This window comes from Erinaceus europaeus, chromosome 2, assembly GCF_950295315.1.
Source record: "Erinaceus europaeus chromosome 2, mEriEur2.1, whole genome shotgun sequence".
Classification (NCBI taxonomy): Eukaryota; Metazoa; Chordata; class Mammalia; order Eulipotyphla; family Erinaceidae; genus Erinaceus; species Erinaceus europaeus.
In genome coordinates this window covers 48949235-48969132 of record NC_080163.1, presented here as the reverse complement: position 1 = coordinate 48969132, position 19898 = coordinate 48949235, and the positions used below count along the sequence as shown (strand labels likewise).

General features: G+C 38.8%; 1 protein-coding gene and 1 pseudogene across 10 annotated transcripts in view; one reads left to right on the top strand and one right to left on the bottom strand.

The window, feature by feature from the left end:
* NR3C1 (nuclear receptor subfamily 3 group C member 1) overlaps positions 1–19898 on the top strand; it is a 111552-nt gene that overhangs the window by 53908 nt on the left and 37746 nt on the right. The window lies entirely within an intron of this gene.
* On the bottom strand, positions 7098–7729 carry LOC103109878 (large ribosomal subunit protein eL32-like; annotated as a pseudogene).

The window sequence follows — 19898 nt, the reverse complement described above, 5'->3', positions numbered from 1 at the left end:
AAAGAAAGTTTCCTTTAAATCAGTTTGCTTTTCTTCAGTAACTTGTTTAATATATTTCAAGATTTGAAACATACGTTCCTATTTTGAAAACAAACAAGATAATTAAAAATTCATCCTTTGCACATGATGCCATGCGCAAGGACTGGCGTAAAGATCGCGGTTCGAGTCCGTAGCTCCCCACCAGCAGGGGGTTGCTTCGCAAGCAATGAAGCAGGTCTGCAGGTGTCTTTCTTTCCCCCTCTACGTCTTTCCTTCCTCTCGATTTTTTTCTGTCCTATTCAACAACAACAACAATCAACAACAAGGCAACAAAAAGGAAAAACAAAAGTCTCCAGGAGCAATGGATTCATGGTGCAGGCAAAAAAAACCGTGCAGGCAAAAATAAATAAATAAATCATCCTTTATGAAACATCCAAAAGAAGAGTCTGTGTATGATCTCAGAGTTAAGAACTTTTTTATAGATGAGTTGCCTTTTTTTGTTTACATTTAATGTCTGGTGTTCAAAAACATCTGGTAAAGGAATGATCACATCTTTGGAGGTAGTTAGCCCTCCTTCAGAAGGTAAAGTCAAGAACAAGATTCTTCTGAAAGCCTTTGTATATCCATGTAAATTTTAGAACCAACTTGTCAGTTTCTACACACTCAAGCTTTGCTGGGTTTTTGGTTGATTTTATAGATTAATGTGGGGAAGAACTAGATAACTTTGTAGATCCTTTTACTTAGTCCTTAGTCTCTTTTGTAGTGTTTTAACTCAATTTTTCAAATTTTAGAAAGAAAAGTAGTCATTAAATCACTTTGTATTAATTCTAAATCTCCCTTCCTAGATGTTGGTTGCAATATAAAGAAATAGGATTCATCCTTGTGCTGTGACCATACTAAAACTCACTGGCTGGTTCTAATATGTATCTTTTGAAATTGATTAAAACATCACTCTGCCATTTACTTGATATTTTATTTTTATGAAGTGCCCAGAGCTTCATGCATGCAGCGCCCTCCTTCCCCATCTAATTTCTCTTTAATCATTATTTCTTCAAATATCTTTTTGCCGCCTTCTCAGTGTCTTCTTCTGGAATTTCATTACATTGATGTTAGCCTATTTGATGTCACACTGTTTTTTCTTCAGTCAATTTTTCCCCCTCTCTGTTGTTCAGACTGTATGAATTCCATTGTTAGTAAGCATGGGAATACTCCCTTAGTTCTACTGCTTTTGTAAGATTCCTCTCTACCTTAACTGCCTAAAATTCTTCTATTCTGAAACCTGACTTTCTTCTCTTTTTTCACACATTTTTTTATCATTTTTAAAAAATTTTATTTTTTCCCTTTTGTTGCCATTATTTATTGTCATTGTTGTTTGTTGGTATGCTTCCAAAAACCCCTTCTGTTTCATTAGTTTAATACCCCCTGCTTAACACTGTATTTTATTTACATAACCACTGCAGGGCATTGGTTCAATCTCCACTGGTTTATGATATGTTTTTGCTCCACCCCCTCTTCTTGTCATACCCTGATTTTCACCAGTCACTTTTCTCTCCACCCTCTCTGCATCGCATCCTGTTCCCACCCTACTGGGCTAGTATATTTATAAGGACAAGACTGTTTGTAGTAGAGAGTTTAGTTTAGCTTGGTATAGATTGCGCTGCATCCTGCATGAATAAAGAGATACTGCGTACAGCTCAACCATGAGTCTCTGGTCATCTGTTACCCGCCCATGAAGCCAGCCCGGCGAAAACAACATATGGTGCCCAACGTGGGGCACAACAGTTGTTATTGTTGTTGCTGCTGTCATTGTGGTTGGATAGGACAGAGAGAAATGGAGAGAAGGGGAAGACAGAGGGGAGATAGAAAGACAGACACCTGCAGACCTGCTTCACTACTTGAGAAGCAACTCCCCTACAGGTGGGGAGCCAGGGGCTCTAACCCGGATTTGCGCTTCACGTATTTTTTATCATTTTTATCTATTTATTGTATAGAGACAGCCAGAAATTTAGAGGAAAGGGGAGAAAGGGAGAGAGACACACCTACCGCCCTGCTTTACTATTTGTGAAGCTTTCCCTCTGCAAGTGGGGACCAGGAGCTTTAACCCAGTTCCTTGAGCACTATAATGTGTGCTCAACCAGGTGTGCCATCACCTGGTCCCAAGACCTAGTATTCTAGTCTCACATGATCCTAGGTGGATGAATTAGATAAGGTAAAACAAAGATAGGGGGGTCGGGTGGTAGCACAGAGGGTTAAGCGCACATGGCATAAAGTATGAGCACCGGCATAAGGATCCTGGTTCAAGCCGTGGCTCCCCACCTACAGGGGGGTCACTTCACAAGTGGTGAAGCAGGTTTGCACGTATCTGTCTTTCTCTCCCTCTCTCTGTCTTCCCCTCTTTTCTCAATTTCTCTCTGTCCTATCCAACAGTAATAACAGTAACAACAAGGACAACAAGGGCAACAAAAATGGGAAAAATGGCTTCTAGGAGCAGTGGATTCATAGTGCAGTGCTCTGTAAGGTACACACAGTGTCAGATGAGCTATTTCCTGGTCCCCTGGATTAAAATTTAAATTCTTTATTCCAACAAATGTATAGGACCCTGGGACTAGTTCTATAGCATTTTTAAGTCTTTAATTTTTATATTTGTTTCCTATTGCAAATGAGGCCCACAGGTAGTGAGGATTACTAAGGATTACTTTTAGGAACGTGGCAAAGATTATAAACTATGTATAGCTGTAAGAAGAACTCAGGTTTCAGTATCTAAGAAATTCTTAAGATACTTAGATTTATATTTGTCTCATTGTACATAGAAATGTGACATTTTGTTTTCTTTCCATCTTCATTAAAGTATATCTCGGCAGTTATATTATAAATTACAGAAGTGCTCAGAATTTTAAAAAATTACATACTTCAAACTGAAGTAAACAAACAAGAAAAAAATCAAGACATCAAAGAACATTATAAAGTTTAATCAGTGACGAGGTAAAAACTCAAAAATACAATTCCACAGCTACCTGTCTCCATTTTGTTCCTTTCCTCCCTTTCTTTTATTTTTATTTTTTAGCAGAGTACTGTTCAACTCTGATTTATAGTGGTGTTGGGGATTGAACCTGAGACTTGAGAGTCTCTTTGCATAACCATTATGCTGTTCACTCCCCACCCCTTTCTTTTATAACCATGATTCTGACTAGTCATTTCTGTTACCTGTTACTTTCAGTCTTAGACATACAGTGAGATAAATAGTTATCAAAAGGCAATGCCTGTGATTTGTTCTTTCCTTCTTTGGAGATGTCATGTTCTTCTCAAGAGTGAGGAGACATCAGGTGGAAACAAAATTAGGTTTTCATTCTAGAAATGACCATGTAGTAAAAAAAAAGACAAAAAAAAAACTTTCCTTTACTGTTTGTTCTTGCTACGTACTCTGCCACATTACTATTTTTTTCTTAGAACCTATGTTTCTGAACACTGGTCTGAGCAAAAAGAACTGGGAACATGCCTGAGAAAGGAGTGTCTTGAGACTGCAGGATTTCATGTTCTCTATCTTTGGAGAAGAGTTTGAAGAGTGAAAGATGACATATCTGTTAGGAACTAAGTTAACACAGTGACCAGACTGAGGATTGATCTTCTAGTGGGAAAGGAACCGTTTTTTTTCTAGTAAAATATACTAGATTAAATTTTTTTAAAAAGCCTAAAGGGCCAGGTTGTTAGTACACAGGGAAAAAAAGGGGGAGGAATAAGTAGGGGCATAGTCCCTCTTTATATTAACATACAGGTCCAGAAAAAGAAGCCCTTTACCAATTCAGATGTATTTATTCTTCCCTACTTTCATCCCATTGTGGGAAATTCAAGTTTCTTGGAATCTATTGATTTAGATCTTCATTTTACATACAAGGAACCTAACCCAGAGGAACTGGTGTCTTAGAGATCTCCTCTTTCACGTATCATGTACAGAAAATGTTCCTGGTCTATTATAGTATAGGTTGTGTTGCTCACCTTAGATGAGTGACTATAAGTGGTGCTTAGTTTGGGGAAAAACTCTCCTTATATATAAACCTAAAGTTAAGACCTGTAAATCTGGGAGTCGGGTGGAGCTCAGTGGGTTAAGCGCAGGTGGACCAAAGCTCAAGGACCAGCATAAGGATCCCGGTTCGAGCCCCAGGCTCCTCACCTACAGGGTAGTCACTTCACAGGTGGTGAAGCAGGTCTGCAGGTGTCTTTCTCTTCCCCCTCTCTACCCTTCTTCTTTCCATTTCTCTTTGTCCTATCCAACAATGATGACATCAGTAACAACAATAATAACTACAATAAAAATGAGCAACAAAAGTGAATAAATAAATAATGAAAAAGACCTATGAATCTTCTTAACAACTGCAAAGCGAAGGGAACAGTTAAGTTATTCTTTGACATACTAAATAAAATAAATGGTCTGGAAAAAATTATTTAATGTAAATTATGAGACTCCCATGCCCTAGAGTATTTTTTCTGTTTGATTTCCAGACTATTCCGTTGTTTATTAGCAAGTAAGTCAGAAATCCTTTAGTTAATTCAAGGGAAAATGGACAGTTAGAAAATATTAGGAGATTGGAAAACTCATGACATATTTTCTGTGTTTTTCTATGCAACAAAATATACCATAACTTTTCCAGCAACTCAGTATAATCACCTGATATGTGTAGTTAAGTATTTACATTTTTCCTAATAAAGCTAAGAAAAATTTAGGTGACTTAAATGTATTAAAAGTATCCACTAAGGCTAGAGAGAAGAATAAATGTCAATTACTAACTCAAAGCTTTATAATCCTTGGTCTCAACTCTGTCTTCAGTCTCTTGAATCTGGGTTGCCCCAGTAAGACAATTGCTTCATTTTTAAAGATAGTTTAAAATATTTAAAAATAGATAATGCAGAAAACCTTGTTAGGGCTGGGGAGACAGCATAGTGGTTCTACAAAAGATAAAAAAAGGTTTTCTTAACCTTGGCACCACTGACATTTCACGCTGGATAATACTTTAGTATTGTGGAGCTGACCTGTGTACTTTGGGGGTATTTATTGGTATCCTGGACATTTTTTTTATTATTGCCACCAGTATTGTCACTGGGGTATAGTGTTGGCACTCCACATCCACTGATTCTGGTGGCCATTTTTTTTTTCCATTTTACTTAACAGAACAGAAATTGGTGGGGGGAGATTAGAGAGAGAGAGAGACTTGCTTCACCCCTTGTGAAATGTACCCCCTGCAGTTTGGGAACAGAGACTCTAACCTCTGTCCTTGCCCATGGTGATATGTGTATTAATCAGGAACACCACTGCCCAGCTCCCCTCCTCTTTCCATTTCTCTCTGTCCTATCCAACAACAATAATAACTGCAACAACAATTAAAACAGCAAGGGCAACAAAAAAAGTAAATAAATAAATAAATATTAAAATATAAATTCATATTTAGCACAGTGTAACCCCTGAGTCCCTGTCAGTCTGAGTTCACAGTCCCTGATCACAGCTAGGAATATTCTAGGCTGCACTCAGTTCAGGACCAATCGTCCTCAAGTGGCAAAGTAAGCTGACCCAGTCTCCCTTAAGTGAGTGGAGCAGTCTCTAGCACTGCTGCTCTACAGTGAGGGTAAGACCCTTGAGAGGCCCACAAGAGGGCTTATGATGATGTTTTTGATGGCAGTGACCAGTGACAGTGGAGAGAGGGATCTATTAGCTGTCTAGGCGCATCATATATATATGGGAATCCAAGAATTCCCTGACTAGAGCCCCAGATGATGGGGGTGACCTGGCCAGGTTTTTTTAATATTTATTTATTTATTTATTTATTTTCTTTCCCTAGTAGGATAGGGCTCTGGGGAACCGGGGCTCCAGGACACATTGGTGGGGTTGTCTGCCTGACCTGGCCAATTCTTAATAACTGACAACAGTGACAAGCAAAAGGGCTTCTAGTTTTGCCAGATGTCTCCTATGAAACAAAACTGTCTCCAGTTGACAATCACTGCTTTATAGTAGTTGGGCAAAAATTGGTAAGCCAGTGAGAATATAGATATTTCATTTGTAGGCAGTAAAAATTCAGTGCAGCAGCTTTATTTTCAACCCTAGCCCCACCCACCTATTAATACCCATTCTCTTGGGCAGTGGTCTCTCTTCTGCAGTTTTAACCCTAGTGGATCTCTTCCATCTGATTGAAAATTTTTAGATTAGATTCACTTAAAATGAGAAAAAGTCAAGCATGCCATTGGATTTGTAAGTACTTATCTGTTCTTTTCTCTTTGGTGGAAAGCCTCTTAGTAAGCAGTATTGTATCACTTTGCCAAGTACATTGCTTTCCTTATTAGAGACTGAGATGTAGAGAGCCTAAAGTCACCAAGGTATAATAACACTACTGAGTTCGATTATGAACCTAAGAAGTCTCACTCTTCTCTATAACAACAACTCAAATTGTGGTCCATCAACCTCTGGGGAGTCAAGTCCATAAGATTCTTAAGATTTTTTTTCTCCCCAGAGCGAGGTGAGATTTCACCATTTTGGGGCCATTTGTTTTATTGGTGGTGGTGGTTTGTTTGCTTTCCATTCAGGGAAAGAAAAGAAACCATAGCATCAGAGGTCCCCCTACTACTGTGGCGCGCCATGTGGGGCTGGGACTCAAATCTGACCATCTAATCAGCTCTCTCTCAGCTCCCAGGACTCTGGTCCTGTTGGTACATAGACTTTTTTTTCCCTCACTATGTTGGCTTTTATAGTGATGGTACAAAAGCAGCAAGTAAAACTACTGGTGTCTTAGTGCATAGTGGTCATTATATTCATGTCATGTACTCACAATTTAAAGGGAAGCCAGTTCCACCTAGGAATGTCCTTGAACAAGCAAAATATTATTAACTTAGCTAAATTTTCACCTTTGAATATACATCTTTGTGTAACAAAAAGAACTTACGGAACTTACGCTACATAGAGGATAGTGGCTATCTCAAAGAAAATCATATGTGATACTATTTATGATTTGAACAAACTATTTCTTTTTCATGGAGTGGAATGGATAGTGTAAGGTTTTCAGCATTGGGTATTTGGCAGAAGTTTACTCAGAAATTATTGAAGTGATTTTATTATTTCAGGAAAAACAACTATTTGTTGACTATACTATTGTTGATTATAGTAGATACTATATACTAATCTTCTGATCTTGTAAACCATTAAGTAAAAAAAAAAAAAATATATATATATATATATATATATATATATATTGTGGGTCTGTGGTTTATTAACAGGACCCGGGGTGGGGGCGGCTACTCATTCTCCTCGCTGCGCAGCCTGGTGTTGGGGTTGGTGATCCTGATGGCCGGCTGGGCCGCCCGTTCCACGATGGCTTTGCGGTTCTTGGAGGAGACGTGCGCGATCTCTGAGCAGTAGGACTTGTTGAACATGAGCAGCACCTCCAGCTCCTTGACGTTGTGCACGAGGAACTTGCGGGAGCCGCTGGACAGCATGTGCTTGGTCTTCCTGCTGCTGCCGTAGCCGATACTGGGCATCAGGATCTGCCCCTTGAAGCGGCGCTGCATGCGTGTCGATGCCCCTGAGATTCCTCCAGTTCCTCTTGATCTTCACATAGCGGTCCGACTGATGCCAGATGAACTTCTTGGTCCGCTACTTGACTATCTTGGGCTTCACGAGGGGTCTGAGGTCCTCCAGGACGCCGAGCAGCAGATGGCCGCCGCCACCTCCTTGGGCAGCGCCAAGGAAGAACAAGTAAAAAATATTTGAAAAATAGAGATTTCAGACAAAAGTTAGAATTTATCTGCAACTGAGCTTCTCAAAAGTGACTCATATAATGAACTACATCAACATTGGAAAGATATATGTAACTCAGTGAACCAGTATTTTCCAGATGATTAATATGATAAGATAGTACAAAAATCCATTTAAAATGTTAAGACCTGACCAATGGATTTTACTGTACAAAAAGTTAACCTGTACAGTTTCAGATTCTGCACTGTAACAGTAACCTTTAAAAACTTACATTTAAGTGGGCAGGGAGATAGCATAGTGATTATGCAAAAGAACTCAGGTTCAATCCCTGCTACCACCATAAGCCAGAGCTAAGCAGAGCTTTGGTTTAAAAAAAAAGAAAGGGGGTGGTCTGAGTGGTGAGAGATAGCATAATGTTAATGGGAAAAGACTTTCATGCCTGAGGCTGTAAGGTATCAGTTCAGTCCTCTTGTGCCATCATAAACCAGAGCTGAGCAGTGGTCTAGTTAAAAAAAAAAAAATCTTTTGCCCAGGGGCCAGGTGCTGGTGCACCTTGTTAAATGCACAGTGCACAATGAGCCAGTTTTAGTCTCCCCCCATCTACAGGGGGAGGGGGGAGTTTCACCAAGAGTGAAGAAAGTAATACAGATCTGTCAGTTGGTGGGTCTCTCTTTTTCTCTCTCCCCCCCCCATCAAATAAAAAAAAATAAAATGGCTGCCAGGAAAAATGATTCACTGTGCTGACACCAAGCCCCAGCAATAACCCTAGTGGCAGTAAAACAACAAACAAAACACCTAAACTTAAGTTCTGGTTTGTTTTTTTTTAACATGTAAAAATAGTATATACATTTACATAAATTAAGCTTCTACACAGAGATCCTCCAAAATTCAGGAAAATAAGAGTAGGGGATGGGGGAAGGGGAAGGGGAAGAGGGGAGAGTGTTGAGGTGGTTGCTAGGAGTGAAGGAGATAAGTATTGTTTATTAGTCACCAAGTATATGCCAGTACATATAAATATAAGTATATGCCAGTACATATAAATCTAGTGTTAGATTTATGGGAAAACACACAAAAAATCTTTAAAGTATTCTAATAAGGAAACAAACTCAAGGTTTAGTGGGCTTGCCATTGTCCCATGCAAGCCAGTGCACTGAAATTAAGATTTAAACTCAGTTATCTGCACTATGTAGTTGATCTCTACTTTCTAGTACTATGAAACAGAGGCAACTTAGATCTCTACTTTCTAGTACTATGAAACAGAGGCAACTTAGATCTCTACTTTCTAGTACTATGAAACAGAGGAAACTAAGTTATTCTCTTGCTTTTATCTAGATAGGGTTTCAAGATTCATGACCAACTCAGTATTCAGACAGCAAAAAGTGTTTATGAAATGAGAGTGTGGTATACCTGCACATTTTACATGTTTTTGAAGCTTATTTTTTAAAGTGAATATAAAATTTTATTTAATACTCAAACTTCATTAATACATGTAAAATATGACAGTTTAACTGAAGGTTTTAACCCTACCAGGATTTATGATTGCTCACTGAGGCTTACCAACAGGATCCAGGTCATATTTAGCACTAATTACTTTATTGAATAAACACAGTAGCAAACAAAATGCATTCAAATGCTTTCTAAAAAATCCAATTATAAAGGCCAATATGCTAGCTTAACATAATTTATTTTATGCAGCACTTACATCTTTTAGTCCACAAGCATATTATTAAATAATAGAGAACATCTAATACAGCCATTTCTTTTTTTTTTTAAGAAAGGATTAATTAACAAAACCATAGGGGTACAACTCCACACAATTCCCACCACCCAATCTCCATATCCCACCCCCTCCCCTTGATAGCTTTCCCATTCTCTATCCCTATGGGAGCATGGACCCAGGGTCATTGTGGGTTGCAGAAGGTGGAAGGGCTGGCTTCTGTAATTGCTTCCCCGCTGAACATGGGCGTTGACTGGTCAGTCCATACTCCCAGTCTGCCTCTCTCTTTCCCTAGTAGGGTGGGTCTCTGGGGAAGCGGAGCTCCAGGACACATTGGTGGGGTCTTCAGTCTAGGGAAGCCTGGCCGGCATCCTAATACAGCCATTTCTACAGAACTAGGATGTAAATTTTTTAATAAAGATTTTTAGAGATCCCATATTTTATACCCTATCCCAACAATCTAACTCTGAAGAGGGTGAAATCAATGACTTTCCTCTCAAGAGCTCACAACTAGAATCACTTTGCTATCACAAAGATATTTCTGATCCATTATGAAAAAGATCCAGATATTCCCAAATAAATTAGTACAGTGCATATAGGATTTTAATCTTCATAATCCACTTGTGACTAGTTATCTTTGCTGCTCCTTTCATCATATTCAGATATTTATCTGGGACAAGATATTTTGTTCCTATGACTTTCCACTGAAAAGAAAGCACCCTGGATATAGTCAGTTCACAACAGGTCTTCTGAGCATCTTCAAAACCTTTGCAACAGCTGCAGAAACACTAAGCAAAACCAAGACATTTTAGCTTTTCTATTCAAAAAGGGGAGGGAGTATAAGTACTCTCATTATGATGTACTTTTTCCGTTAAGAGATGAAATCTAAGGAGGTGGCTTAATGGGTAGAATGTAGGACTTGTGTGAGACTCTGGATTCAGTCCCCTACACTGTATATGCCAGAGTAGAGTTCTGGTCTCTCTCTTTCCTTCCATAAATATATATATATATATATATATATATTGGGAGCCAGGTAGTGTTGCATCTGGTCGAATGCACACATTGCAATGCGCAAGGATCTGGGTTCAAGGGCCCAGTTCCCACCTGCAGGGGGTAGCTTCACAAGTGGTGAAATAGTGCTGCAGGTGTCTCTCTCTCCCTCTCTCTCTCTTTCTCTCTCTCCCCTCTCCCCCCTCTCTCCTTCTCTCCCCTCTCCCTCCCTCTCCCTCTCCCTCTTGATCTCGCCCTCCCTTATCAATATCTGTCTCTATCCAAAATAAATAAATATTTTTAATTATATGTATGTTTTTAAAGAAAATGGGAAGGACTGCACATGATTTATCATTGGATTCTAACAGTTTTGTTGTCTCCTAGGTTTTTTTTTTTTTTATAAATCTTTATTTATTGGATAGAGACAGCCAGAAATCAAAAGGGAGAAGGTGATAGAGAGGGTGATAGAGAAGGTGATAGACAGGGAGACACCTGCAGCCCTGCTTCACCACTTGCAAAGCTTTCCCCATGCAGGTGAGGACTGGGGGCTTGAACTCAGGTCCTTGCACACTGTAATGTGTGTGCTTAACCAGGTGCACCACCACCTGGGCCCATCTCCTAGTCTTTTACTTACAAGTATCATAGGACCACATTTGCAATCAATTTCATTTTGAGATCATTTACTTAATATTTCAGTAGTCTTCATTATGGGTTTGTCATCAGCCCCATACTTTTGTGACCAAAAATCATTTTCTTCCATTGATGTGTATGGTACATCTGGTAAGTTTCCCTACACTAGTTCTTATCTCCTGTCTCCTAGAAAGAGTGACTGAAAAGATGCTAAAGCCCTAACTTAACTTTCAGTTTCTTAGCTATACTTCCATCAGTCCATTCAGTTTTAACTTCTTACCATCTGCAGCCCACAGGTGAGTGACTTGAACAAGTGCTTTGTGTGTGTTCTAGTTTTACAAGTAATAGTTTGGGAATAATGTTAAATACTGCTTTATATAATAATTATGTATGTAGCTTTAGTTTCCCTGAAAATAAGTGGAAACAAAAACATCACATTCCTTATGGATGTCTCTACATAGATGATAAGGAAATTGAGGTTCTAGACAGCTACCTACAGATGTCACACATTTTTTTTCACAGATTTATCAGTTTCATTAGCATGTATTTAATTCTACTATTGTTTTTTACTGGGGGTGTTAATAGTTTACAGTCAACAGAAAATACAGTTGTTGGTACATGTGTACAATTTTTCTTTTCCTGCAAAAACACTCTACCCTTCTGCCTAGGTCTTCCTCCACCATCTTGCACCAGGACCTACCCCCTACCTCCGTTGTCCTTTACTTTGGTGCAATACACCAAACTCAGTCCAAATTCTTTGAATTGCCCGTTCTGTTACTATTTCTCAAATTCTGTCCATGAATGAGATAATCTCATATTCATCTTTCTGGCTTATCTCATTTAACATGATTCATTCAAGCTCTGTCCAAGATGAGGTAAAGAAGGTTACTTTTCCACTTTTAATAGCTGTGTAGTACACCATTATGTATATATACCACAACTTTCTCAACCACTCATCTGTTGTTGGACACCTGAGTTGCTTCCAGGCTTTGATTGTTAGAAATTGTGCTGCTATGAATATAGGTATACGTAAATCTTTCTGGATGGTTGTGTTTAATTCTTTGGGATATATCCCTAGGAGAGGAATTGCAGGGTGATAGGGTAGTTCCACTTCTAGCCTTATGATAGTTCTCCAGACTGCACTCCACAGGGATTGGCCTAATTTACATTCCCACTAGCAGTGCCAGGAGGGTTTTTGTTTCACATGATATTTTGGATTTCTGTGGTGTCTGTTCTGATATCTCCTCTTTGATTTACAGTCCTATTTATTTGAGTCTTGTTTGTTTGTTTGTTTTGCTTTGCTTTGCTTCTCGGGTTGCTGCCAGGGCTCAGTGCCTGCATTATGAACCCACTACTCCTGGTGGCTTTTCTTTTTTCTTTTTTTCTTAAAGTGAGTCTGGCCAAGTGTCATTTTTGTTTACCCTTTCAAAGAACCAACATTTAGATTCATTGATTTTTTTTTTTTGTATGGTCTTCTTATTTTTGATGTTATTTATGTCTGCCCTAATTTTAGTTATTTCAGTCCTTCTGGTTGATTTAGGGTTCTTTTGTTGTTCTTCCTCTACATCCTTAAGGTGTGTAGTCAGATTATTTTAGCTTTTTCTTCTTTTTTAATGTGTGCCTGTATGGTTATAAATTTCCCTCTTAGTACTGCCTTAGCTGTGTCCCAAATATTTTGATATCTTATATCGTCATTGATTTGATTCTAGGAAAATTTTAATTTCTTCCTTAATTTCATCTTTGACCCAGTACTTAAGAAGTGTACTGTTGAGTTTCCATATTTTGGGACTTTTGCTAATTTTCCATTTGTTGTTAAGTGTTAGTTTAATTCCACTGTGGTCTGATTCTTGGGATTATTTCAGTGCTCTTGGATTTGTTGACACTGTCTTTGTGGCCTAGCATATTGTCTATCCTTGAGAATGTTCCAAGTGGACTCAAAAAGAATCTGTATTCCAGTTGGTTGGGGTGAAGGAGTCAGAAAATGTCTAGTGGATCTTTTCCATCTATCTCTTCATTTAATTTTCTTGCCTAAATGATCTGTCAATTTGAGAAAGTGGGGTGTTTAAGTCTCCTATGATTACTGTGTTGTTGTTGATGTATTTTCCTAGCTCTTTCAGTAGGTGTTTGTAGATAGCTCTTCAATGAATGCACAGATGTTAATAATTGTTTCTCTTTTTTGGCTGACTGATCCTTTGAGCATATATGTAATATCCATCCCTATTGCTTGTTACTTTATTATTTTAAAGTCTGTTGTCTCAGATATGAGAATAGCTGTTTCTTCCCCTTTTTGTTTTCTGTGACTTGTATGATAGTTTTCCATCCTTTCACTTTGAGTCTGTCCTGTTGAATTAGGTGGGATTCCTACAGACAACATATGGTAACATTGTGTTTTCTGATCCATCTTCCTACTGTGTAACTTTTAGTGAGTGAATTCAGGCCATTGACGTTTATAGATATTATGGATTTAAGATATTTCAGTACCATTATTCTAAACTTTCCTGAGTGTTTTTATATATGGCACATTTTCAGTGATGTTGCTACTATTTATAGAACTCTTAAAAATTTCTTTTTTTCATTATATATATATATTTAATTAGTGACTTAATAATGATCTACAAGGTTGTGGGATAAGAGGACTATAATTCCACAGAAATCCCACCACCAGAGTTTCACATTCCATCCCCTCTTTTGGAAGCTTCCATATTCTTTATCCTTCTAGGAGTATGGAGCAAAGATCTTTATGGTTGCAGAAGGTGGGAGGTCTGGCTTCTGTAATTGCTTCTCTGCTGTACATGGGTGTTGACAGGTCGAACCATACCCCCAGCCTGTTTCTATCTTTTCTGTGGAGTTGGGGTTCCAGGACTCACTGATGAGGTTGTTCTGCCCAGGGAAGTTAGGTTGGTGTCATGGTAGCATCTGAAACTTGTTGGATTAAAAGCATTAAGATATAAAGCAGGGCAAATTTATTTTTAGTAATCATGAACCTAAAAGTAAGAATCAAGTAGATGAGATTCGGGGTCTTCATGTTGGAAGAAGATAGGAAGTCTATTTTAGATACGTTCCAAGGGGCCTATGACTTTACTAAATTTTACCTGAGCCCAACAGCTAACATGCAAGTATAAAGGTATTGTCTATGAAGATGACAGAGTTGGGCATAGAACTAGAAAGCTGGATCAGCGCAGAGTAGCTCCCAGTTATGGGAAAAGTATATAAATACTGTCAATTATTAACTCCATCAATCTGACCTAAGACCCATGTCTGTTCATATTTAACACATGAACCTGTGCAACCTCTGAATCCCCACAAGTCTGAACTCACATTCCATGGTCATATCTAGGAACATTCTAGTTTGCACTCATTTCAGGACCAGTCTTCCTTGAGTGGCAGAATAGGTTGACCCAGCCTCCCTTCAGAGAGTGGGGCAGTTCCTACCATTGCTGTTCTACACAAAGGAAGGGGCCTATAGAGGCCCACAAGAGGGTTTATGATATTGTTCCTGATGGAGATGACCAGTAATGATGGAGAGAGGGATCTGTTAGAGGTCTAGGACATATATATATATATATATATATATATGAATCCCTAGTGATGGGGTGACCTGGTAGGGACCAAAGGGCCTATCATTAAAATGTACCAGTCTTTTGCTCTTATCCAGGCTTTGTATCCAGGTTTTTGTATTCCTTATTTTATCTGACAGGCCTAGGTTTAGAGTGACTGAGGGAAGTAAAATGGGAAGTAGGTTAGGAGGCTATCCAGGTCTAAGTAGAAAATATTTGATTAAGTACTTTATGTCATCTTTTTTGCAAAACAGATTTGGTGGTAGTTCATTTCTTCAACTGTTCCTTGTCTAAGAAGGTTTTTAATTTTATTTATTTATATTTATTTACTGGATAGAGACAAATTGAGATGGAAGAGAAAGAGATGGAGAGAAACTGAGAGAGACACTTGCATCACTGTTTCACCACTTGTAAACCTGTCTCCATGTAGCTGGGGACTGGGGGCTTGAGCTTGGGTCCTGGTGCAGAATAATGTGGGCACTCAACCGGGTGCACTACCACCCAACCCCTCTGAGAGTGTTTTTATCTCTTTATTGGTCTGAATGAAAGTCTGTCAGGATATAATATTCTTGTCTGAAACCCTTACTCATTGAATGCTTCATGTATATCTTTTAATTCTCTCCTGGCTTTTAGAATTTGGATGAGAAATCTGCTGGTAATTTTATGGGTTTTCCTCAAAAGTGACTTTATGTTTTGTTTTTCTGTTGTAGCCTTCAGAATCCTTGCTTCATCCTTACTCCTTTCCATTTTAACTATGGTGTGTCTTGATGTATGTAGTTATAGATTGATTATGTGGGACTCTTTGCTTCTCCAATCTTTTTTATTTTTTTAATTTCTATATTGGTAATTAATGTGTTACATTCAAGAGTAAATACAATAATTTGTACATATATAACATATCCCAGTTTTCCATATAATAATACAACCCCCACTAGGTCCTCTGTCATCCTTCTTGGATCTGTATTCTCCCCCCACCCACCCCAGAGTCTTTTACTTTGGTGCAATATGCCAATTCCAGTTCAGGTTCTACTTGTGTTTTCTCCTCTGATCTTGTTTTTCAACTTCTGCCTGAGAGTGAGAGCATCCCATATTCATCCTTCTGTTTCTGACTTATTTCACTTAGCATGATATTTTCAAGCTCCATCCTAAATCAGCTGAAAATGGTGAAGTCACCATTTTTTATAGCTGAGTGGTATTCCAGTGTGTGTGTGTGTGTGTGTGTGTGTGTGTGTGTGTGTGTGTGTGTGTGTGTGTGTGTGTGTATGTATATATATATAACACAACTTGCTCAGCCACTCATCTGTTGTTGGACACCTGGGTTGCTTCCAGGTTTTGGCTATTACAAATTGTGCTGCTAAGACCATATGTGTACACAGATCTTTTTGGATGGGTGTTTTAGGTTCCTTAAGATATAGCCCCAGGAGAGGAATTGCAGGATCATAGGGTAGGTCCATTTCTAGCCTTCTGAGAGTTCTCCACACTGTTCTCCACAGAGGTTGGACCAACTGACATTCCCACCAGCAGTGCAGGAAAGTTCTTTTGACCCCCCAACCACTCCAGCATTTGTTGCTGTTACCTTTCTGATGTCTGGCATTCTCACAGGAGTGAAGTGGTATCTCATTGTTGTCTTTATTTGCATTTCTCTGACAGAGACTTGGAACATTCTTTCATGTGCTTCTCAGTCTATTGGATTTCCTCTGTGGTGAATATTCTGTGCATGTCCTTCCCCCATTTTTGGATGGGGTTGTTTTGTTTTCTTGTGGTTGAGTTTGGCAAGCTGTTTATATAGTTTGGTTATTAAACTCTTGTCTGATATATGGCATGTTGAGATTTCCCATTCTGTGAGGAGTCTCTTGGTTTGGGTAGTGGTTTCTTTTGCTGTGAAGAAGCTTTTTAATTTGATGTAGTCCCAGAGGTTTATGGTTGGCTTACTCTTCTTTGTAATTGGATTCATTTCATTGAAGATGACTTTAAAATTCATGCAGACAAGAGTTCTGCCAGTATTTTCCTCTAAGTGTCTGATAGTTTGTGGTCTAAATCCAAGTCCTTGATCCACTTGGAATTTACTTTTGTATTTGGTGAAATAAAGTGGTTCAGTTTCATTCTTCTGCATGTTTCAACCCATTTTTTCCAACACCATTTGTTGAAGAGACTCTCCTATCCCCATTTAATAGTCTAGGCACCTTTGTCAAAGATTAACTATCCATAGGTGTGGGGGCTTACTTCCAGGCTCTCAATTCTATTCCACTGGTTAGTGTGTCTATTCATGTTCCAGTACCAAGCAGTTTTTAATATTTTTTAAATCTTTATTTATTTATTTATTCCCTTTTGTTTCCCTTGCTATTTTTATTGTTGTAGTAGTGTTGTTGGATAGGACAGAGAAATGGAAACAGGAGGGAAGATAGAGAGGGGGAGTGAGACACCTGCAGACCTGCTTCACTGCCTGTGAAGGTACTCACCTGCAAGTGAGGAGCCAGGGGCTCAAACTGGGATACTTCCACTGGTCCTAGTGCTTTGCGCCACCTGCGCTTAACCCACTGCACTACCGCCCGGCTCCCACCAAGCAGTTTTGATCACAGTGCCCCTTAATACAATTTGAGATCTGGGAGTGTGATACCTCCAGTTCTGTTCTTTCTTCTCAGGAGTGTTTTGGCAATTCTAGGTCTTTTCTGGTTCCAGATAAACACCTGTAGCATTTGTTCTCCTAAAAAATGTGTTTGGGATTTTGATGGGATAGCATTAAATTTGTATATGGCTCTGGGTAGTATATTCATTTTGATGATGTTCATACTTCCAGCCCATGAACATGGAATATCTTTCCATTTCTTTGTGAAATTTCCTTGAGCAGTGACTCATAATTTTCAGTATACAAGTCCTTCACTTCTTTGGTTAGGTTTATTCCTAGATATTTTATTGTTTTTGTTGCTATAGTAAAAGGAATTGACTTCTGGATTTCATCTTCTTCTGAGTGTTTGCATAGAGGAATGCCACTGACATTTGAATTTTGTAGCTGACACCTTACTGTATTGACTGATGATTTCCAAAAGCTTCTTGTTGGATTCCTTACGTTTCTGTATACTACCATGTCATCTGCAAATAGGGAGAGTTTGACTTCTTCTTTTCCAATCTGTATCCCTTTCATTCCTTGCTCCTGCCTGATTGCTATGGCAATAACTTCCACCACTATGTTGAATAATGATGATAGTGGGCAACCCTGTCTAGTACCTGATCTGAGGAGAAATGCTTCCAGTTTTTTACCATTGAGTATGATGCTGGCTGTAGGTTTGCTATATATAGATTCCGCTATCTTCAGGAATTTTTCATTTGTTCCCATTTTTTGTAGTGCTTTGATCAGAAAGTCATGTTGTATTTTGTCAAAGACTTTCTCTGAATCTATTGATATGACCATGTGGTTTTTGGTCTTGTTTTTATTGATGTGGTGGATCATGTTGATTGATTTACTATATTAAACCAACCTTGCATCCCTGGGATAAACCCCACTTGGTCATGATGAACAATCTTTTTAATATACTGCTGTATCCGGTTGGCTAGAATTTTGTTCAGTATTTTAGCATCTATGTTCATCAGATGTTGTTTTCGACGGGTTATGTTGTTTTTGCCGGTCTGGCTTCACGGGCGGGTAACAGACGACCAGGGACTCATGGTTGAGCTGTAGGCAGTATCTCTTTATTCATGCAGGACGCAGCACAATCTAAAACGAGCTAAGCTAAACTCAAGTACCCTAAAACTCACAATGCTGTCTTTATATATACTTGCCAAGTAGGGTGGAAACAGGATGTGACATAGAGAGGGTGGAGAGAAAAGTGACTGGTGAAAATCAGAGTGTGACAAGGAGGGGGCAGAGCAGGCGAGAATCCTACACTGAACCATCAATGCCCTGGAGTGCTTTATGTAAATGTAAAAGTGATTTATGTAAATAGACCAAAGCTTTGAATGGGATCAAATCTATCCCTATACAGGCATATGGTTAAGCAGAAGCCAGGGGGAGCTGGCATACTCTCCAACAATCAGAGATATTGATCTGTAGTTTTCTTTTTTGGTTGTATCCCTGTCTGCTTTGGTATCAGGGTGATGTTGGCTTTATAAAAGCTGGCAGGGAGTATTCCAGTGTCTTCAATCTTCTGGAAGACTTTTAAAAGTAGAGATATTAGTTCTTTGAAGGTTTTGTAGAATTCATTTGTAAAACCATCTGGTCCAGGACTTTTATTTTTGGGAAGATTTTTGATAACTGTTTCAATTTCATTAGCTGTGATGGGCCTGTTCATGTTATCTACTTCCTCTTTACTTAGTTTTGGAACTTGGTAGGTATCTAGGAAGTCATCTATTTCTTCCAGGTTCTCTAGCTTGGTGGCATATAGTTGTGCATAGAAGCCTCGCATGATATATTGAATTTCTGTAGTCTGTTGTGATACCTCCTCTTTCATTTGCTATCCGATTTTTGGGTCTTTTCCCTTTTTTTTTTTTTTGTAAGTCTGGCTAAAGTTTTGTCGATTTTGTTCACTCTTTTGAAGAACCAACATTTACTTTCATTGATCTTTTGTATGGTTTTCTTATTTTCAGTGTTATTGATTTCTGCCCTAAGTTTAGTTATTTCTGTCCTGCTGGTTGCTTTAGGGCTCCTTTGTTCTTCTTCTTCTAGGTCTTTAAGATGTGCACTCGGGCTGTTTATTTGTGCTTTTTCTTGTTTCCTAATGTGTGCTTGTATGGCTATGAAGTTCCCTCTCAGTACTGCCTTAGCTGTGTCCCAAATATTTTGATAGCTTGTGTCTTCGTTTTCATTGAACTCTCGAAACATTTTGATTTCTTCCTTAATATCCTCTTTGACCCAGTAGTTATTAAGGAGTGTACTGTTGAGCTTCCACATTTTGGGGCTACTATTAATATTTTGTTGATTGTTAAGTGTTAATTTAATTCCACTGTGGTCTGAGAAGATGCTTGGGATGATTTCAATGCTCTTGAATTTGCTGATGCCATCTTTGTGGCCTAACATATGGTCTATCCTTGAGAATGACCCATGTGGACTTGAGTAGAATGTGTATTCCAGTTTCTTGGGATGAATGACTCTTAAAAATGTCCAATAGTTCAAGTTTATCTATCTCCTCAGTTAGCTCCCTTATGTCTTTATTGATTTTCTGCCTGGATGATCTGTCAAGTTGAGAGAGTGGGGTGTTGAAGTCCCCTACTCTGTGTTGCTGTTAACATATTACTGTAGCTCTTTCAGTAGATGTTTGATATATTTAGATGGCTTCTCATTTGGGTGCATAATAATTGT